The sequence below is a fragment of the Hoplias malabaricus genome, chromosome 12, assembly GCF_029633855.1.
Source record: "Hoplias malabaricus isolate fHopMal1 chromosome 12, fHopMal1.hap1, whole genome shotgun sequence".
In the NCBI taxonomy this organism is placed as follows: Eukaryota; Metazoa; Chordata; class Actinopteri; order Characiformes; family Erythrinidae; genus Hoplias; species Hoplias malabaricus.
This window is the reverse complement of record NC_089811.1, coordinates 3,480,595-3,486,594: the sequence shown is the minus strand read 5'-3', so window position 1 is coordinate 3,486,594 and position 6,000 is coordinate 3,480,595. Positions and strand designations below refer to the sequence as shown.

Genomic DNA, 6,000 nt, shown 5'->3' with positions numbered 1-6,000 from the left:
TAGGTGGATTGGCGACTCAAAAGTGTCCGTAGGTGTGCGTGCGTGCGTGTGTGTGTTTGTGTGTTGCCCTGTGAAGGACTGGCGCCCCCTCCAGAGTGTATTCCCGCCTTGCGCCCAATGATTCCAGGTAGGCTCTGGACCCACCGCGACCCTGAACTGGATAAGGGTTACAGATAATGAATGGATGAATGAAAGTCAATATATTGAGATACTATCTCATTATTTTGAAATACTAAGTCAATATATTGAGATACTATCTCATTATTTCGATATTCTAAGTCAATATATTGAGATGCTATCTCATTATTTTGAGATAATAAGTCAATATATTGAGATACTATCTCATTATTTTGAAATACTAAGTCAATATATTGAGATACTATCTCATTATTTTGAAATACTAAGTCAATATATTGAGATGCTATCTCATTATTTCGATACACTAAGTCAATATATTGAGATACTATCTCATTATTTTGAAATACTAAGTTAATATAGTGAGATTGTATACTATCTCAATATATTGACTTATTATCTAAAATAGTGAGAGAGTATCTCAATATATTGACTTAGTATCTCGAGCATGCGCAACCCAAGCTCGGCCCACCCACTGCAGCGTCAAATTTCATTGGCTGGCGCGGAATAGTGGGCGTAGTCACGGTGGGCGAGGCCCAACCCCCTCTCCGACAAAACACAGCTAACGGTTAGCACTGGAGTCCTGGCTAAGGCTTCTGCTATCACTGTTTTACTCCGGAGCGGGGAATTAAGCGGCTGTATCCGAGGAAAGGTAACTTATTTAGTCTTTAATAACGCGGGGGAAGTGTGAGTTTGTGCCTGTGAAAACCCTCGCTGGCTCCAGGGTCAGCGCTGCAGACGTTAGTGCCGTACCGTTTAAGGTGGAAGGGAATATTCAGCTGGAGTCCTTTAGCTTTGGACGTAATTGAGAATTGAGCTTTCCGTGGGCTTTAATGGGCTATTATGAAAAATAAGCCTTGTGTGTGTTTGTATAAGTGCTGAATTACCCCTCTGAATGTGTAATCCTGAGGGTTTTGTCCTCTGAAACAGCCCGCATGTGCCTGGGTTAGAGACGCCTCGTGTATCTGTGCTACTCTGAATGGGAATATAAGGTTACACAGATCTGGGCTGTGTCCTGGTTCTGTGCCTATCAGCTCCTAGTTCCTGCTCTGTGTTCTGTTTTGTGTGGATTGTCCTTCATGAGGAAATGACAGGGACCCTGGGGTTTGAAGGCCACTCACTTTTCTCTCTATCAGGGTTTGTTTCAAAGACATATTTAGCTGTAAATTCACAGAAAAGGGAAAACCTTCCCAGTTATTGTAGTAGGTTTAAGGGGCAGAGCCTAGGTGAAGTCAAAAGAGAACCCGTCCTTGTGGTTCTTGTATGAGGTTGGATCAGAAGTGTTCAGTCTGCACCACAAAGTCATTTACATAGAGCTGACACTGTGAATAATACCACACAGGCCACTGTGTCCAGTCCTGCTCATGTGAAGAGTACTGTGCAGAAATCAAGAGTCCACCTTAAGACACAGTAGGCTCTGAGTTTATGAAAAGTATAAAAGAATACTTAATATTATTACAGTTAGTACGTTAATGTGGTAAGCAGAGTCTGTGCAAAAGTTAGAGGGCAGTAAGACTGTTATTTACTTATTTGTTTAAACAGCACTTTCCTAAATGGTATATTTAGAGGTTACATAAAAAAATCGAATGCCTGACAAATGCTCAAGACCTGGTAGAGCATCAGTTCTCTCCCCTCAGAGCTACAGCCATCTTCTTTGTGATTTGTGCCCATCCTTCTACTCTGAGAAGAACAACAGGACCCACTGGATCTGAAAGGATGTGGATCAAAGCATCAAACGAGTGTCCAGACCTCAGCTGAAGACTGAGAACTTTGGAAGTGTGGGAGAAACAGTGCTGCTGATTTCGTTGAAAGCGAATCTCCAGAAGAAATGGAAGCTGCAGTAAAGGGAAAGTTTGGACACAAATTACTGAAGGATGTTGTGGTGTATTTAGTTACCACAAAGATCAGCGACCTCAGCAGCGTTCTCCCTCGGCTAAACTGCCCTGTTCAGAACGGACGTATTCAGCGCTTTCACGTAAACACAAGTCTGCCGCGGTGATTGGAGTAATTTGACATAAGATGCAGCACGAAATCAGAATGGCTTGTTTTATCCCATGTTTTCTGACAGACTTGTTTTACATTGTGTGGGTTGGTGGGCTTCAGATTCCCAAATTAAAGGCTAAGCAGCAGCTCTATTAAAGTGTCAAACAAATAAATACAGTGGAGGTTGAGTTCCTAACTTGTGTTTATTGATAGTCAGAAAACATGTTATTTCTTACTAATTGAAGGAATAAGGTTTAAAAGACTGTTGCCCCCCCAGCGGTGTTGGGAAACTCTAATAGGCGTCTTGCCTGTGACGTAGATGGTGGACAACAACTCTAGAAGCTGCACTTAATTTAATGCAAAATGACGAAAAGGTGTGTTGTTTTTGGCTGCAATCATTCAATGTACAGTGGGACATCTGTGAACAAATGGCCCAAAGATCCCAAAATATCCAGAAAATGGACTAAATTTGTCCACTTTAAACGGCACTTTAGAAAGGACCATCCGCTCACTCCGTTATCTGTAGCTCATTTCACTGGCGCTTTTCCAACAATATGGACATGTAAGGACACCAACGAAAGGTGTTCAAGAGCCTCTGTAACATGGAGGTAAACAGGGTAAGGACACTCACTTCGCCTGTTTTAGTTGGTGTTAGTTAACGTTAGCTTGACTCGCTAAACTCGGTGCTCAGATTATACTCGGCTACGTAGCTGCATTACGGAGGTTTATAGTGTCGGATGAATTCGAGTTCGACTTCGATCACATTTACAAGAATAACGGTACCTCTACATTTGAGTTTAGCTTATTGCTAGGCTATTGTCATGAATAATGTTGGTTATTTAGCTAGATACTGTCATAACAGTCAGTCATAACGGTGTTTTACCGCGGCGTTGTTCAGCTGTTGTCCACCAGTGACGTCACGGTCGCGTTCGAGAATTTCCGTAGAGAGCTCGGGTTTTTCCGTCAATTTAATAAAATTGTCAGTTTTAAAGCAAATTAAGCTGCTATTTTCATTTTAATTCATACTTATATCTGTCAGTAACTAAAATAATGTGGAATATTCATGGAGGTCCATTAAGTGGTGCTTAGCCTTTAAGCTAAACAAGTATTAAACAAGTAATTATTTTTTTCTTCAAAATAGGGTCTGCTTTTTTATTTAGCATTTTTATTAAATGTTTGTTTAAAATGTTTAAATAAAAAATATGGTAATATTAATAATTTGGTGGTATTATTATTATAAAAAGTAACTTTTACTTAATTGCTATTTTGATTGGAACTGAAACAAATGAAGCTCGGTCTCTGACTTTCGCTTCAAGAAAGTATTTATCACTGCAGTGCCGTATAAGTAACGTTTATTTGTTTATACGTACTTACGTCACTCGCATCATTCCCAAGTGCTTCGTGGAGTAAAAACAGCAGAATTCAAATCGTCTAAATCCTCTGTATTCTTTCTAAGGAGTTTGTTACTGAAACTTGTAAATGTACTTATTTTCAGCAGAAACTCTGCATGAGAAACTGTACGTGACCCTTTGGATGTATGATGTACTCTTTCCTAAGGCAGGATTTTCAGTGCAAACCGATATGCGTGGAAGGTTTTTCAGTGTAACATGGTCTGGCAGCAGTTCAAGGTGAATAGACTAGTGAATAAACAACTTTTGACTTCACCATTATAGAAACCAGTGTGTCAGATCTTGTTGTCTGTGAGAGTTAGTCGAATAAATGCTGTTCAGAAATCTAAGGTGCTGTAAGTTACAGGAGTTTGAGAGCATGGAAAGTCTGTGCTGACACAAACCACCCATTTCTGTGATTACAGGATATTTTAAAGTCTGTTTTGAGGTGCACATGATTCACTACAGCAGCTCTTTCCCATGGCCTTCGTGAGGTTAAAATGAAGCTGTCTGAAGGAGGAGGCAGTAAAAGTGCAAGGGAACTATGAATGCAGTATTGGGGAATCATTGGTGTATTGACATTGGACCAGGGAGTTTGTGTTGTAACTCCAGTGTCGGAGTCTGTGAGTAGACCATGAGCTTTCTGGAGGGTGCTGACCATATGATTTTTATTGTATGGAAATATGGTCCATTGTACATGCTTCTGGGCACTTATCTATCCATCGATCGATCGAGAATTAAAGTTTATGGCAAGATGTGACCTTTATTTGAAGCCTTGAAGCAGTCTGAAGCTGTGTTCTGTAGCCTTGGCTGCAGCCGAGGTAGGGCCTGTCCTCTGTAGACCCTATCTTAGGTCACACAAATGGACTAAGGAAGCTGTGTTATGATGTCACTGGAAAGGTCTTATCTCCTTCAAAGCACTAACATGACTAAGTTAAAATCGACTGTATTTGCCTGTTAACGTTATCCTGCAAAATACTACTAAAAATGTTATTGAAACTGACACATTCACAATCTGTAGTCAGTGTGTGACCATTGTCTGTAAGCGCTTATCCAGTTCAGGGTCACGGTGGGTCCCGAGCCAGCCCAGAATCAGTGGGTGCAAGGCACATCCTGAAGGGGGCACCATTTCAATGTGGGAGGAAACAGAAGCACCCGGTGGAAACCCATGTGGACACGGGGAGAACGCACCACACTCCTCAAATGGAATTAAAAAATAAAATGATACAAAATTAAATGTACGCTAGCTTTGGTATTGAAACATGCCAGTAAGCTTATGTGGCTTGAATACGTTTTATTAAATATGGTACAGAGACAAGTATTTTGTAGTACCTGAAACACTTACATTTTAAAATGAACTCTACTTACTTCGCCATGTCTTATTTATTATCAGTATCCAGTTGCATCCTCGAAATCTGTCCGAATGTAGGCTGTACATGAACAGTCGAGCTCATCTGCGGCCTAGGCTTCTGAATGCAGCTTGTGTGTGTGACAGTGCAACACTTTGTTTCAAGATGGTGTGTTTTTGTTGTAGCATGATTTTTAAAAAGTTTCTACTACATGCTGCATTTAAACAATTGTTTGTGATCATTTCTTGTAAAAGTTAGAGCTTCTCAGACATATTGCCAGGAGTTGGCTTTGCAGAACAGCAAGGTTTACACACCTACTTTACTTGGGCTTGACATTAAGTCTGTGTGAGCTGTTTATTTTTCAGCCCAGTTAGGCTGTGCACAGCAGGGGAACACAAAGCTTCCCTCGTTGTTTACGGTATCTCAGTCCAAGTGGGAATAAATCTTAGCTCCTTCTTAGACTTGGAGATCTCAGCATCAGCCTTTGTGTTGACTCTTTTCAGAGCTTTACCTGGTGCTTGGCCAAGTTGAGGAGGTTTTAAAATCATGTTGACTGGCTAGCTTAGCTCCTGCTGCTGTAGTTATTCTTATTATTGTCCTAATTGTTAACCTTTTAATAAATATTTATTTGTTAAATTTATTAGACTGTACATTTTCACTTGCAGTTACCTCTGCAAGGCAGCACTGCAGGTAGTGTCACTGCCAGGGTCCTGGGGTTGTGGGTTCAATACTAGCCTTGGGTCAGTGACTGTCAGGGGTGTGTGGTGTTCTTCCTATGTCTGTGTGAGTTTACCAAACGTGCATTGATTGATGGATTGGATGTGTGACACTGTCCACAGGTGTGTGACTGACTGACCCCCCCTCTCCCAATTCTTGCCTTAAAACCTTCCTTCAAGTGTGCATTTTGAGGTTTGACTTTTTGAGGTTTAGTGGTTCAGCTGTGTCCATCACTACGGCTTAAGTATACAAGTAAAATTAAAGTATATTAAGTAGACAGTTAAGTATGCCGAAAGTTGTTGAGATTATTATTAATTCGTGGAGGTGTTTCTGATACATTTGTTAATGAATTTCTGATGAGTTCATCTGAAGTACACACTCCAGATTAGTGTTGTCACGATACCAAAATTATGACATTCGATACAATA

General features: G+C 40.7%; 1 protein-coding gene across 2 annotated transcripts in view; it reads left to right on the top strand.

Moving 5' to 3' along the window:
- Positions 1-665: 665 nt before the first annotated feature.
- sestd1 (SEC14 and spectrin domains 1) overlaps positions 666-6,000 on the top strand; it is a 64,656-nt gene continuing 59,321 nt past the window's right edge. For both annotated transcript variants that reach the window (XM_066641172.1, XM_066641170.1), the window contains exon 1: positions 666-787. The gene's annotated coding sequence lies outside the window, so the exon portion shown is untranslated. The remainder of the gene's footprint in view (positions 788-6,000) is intronic.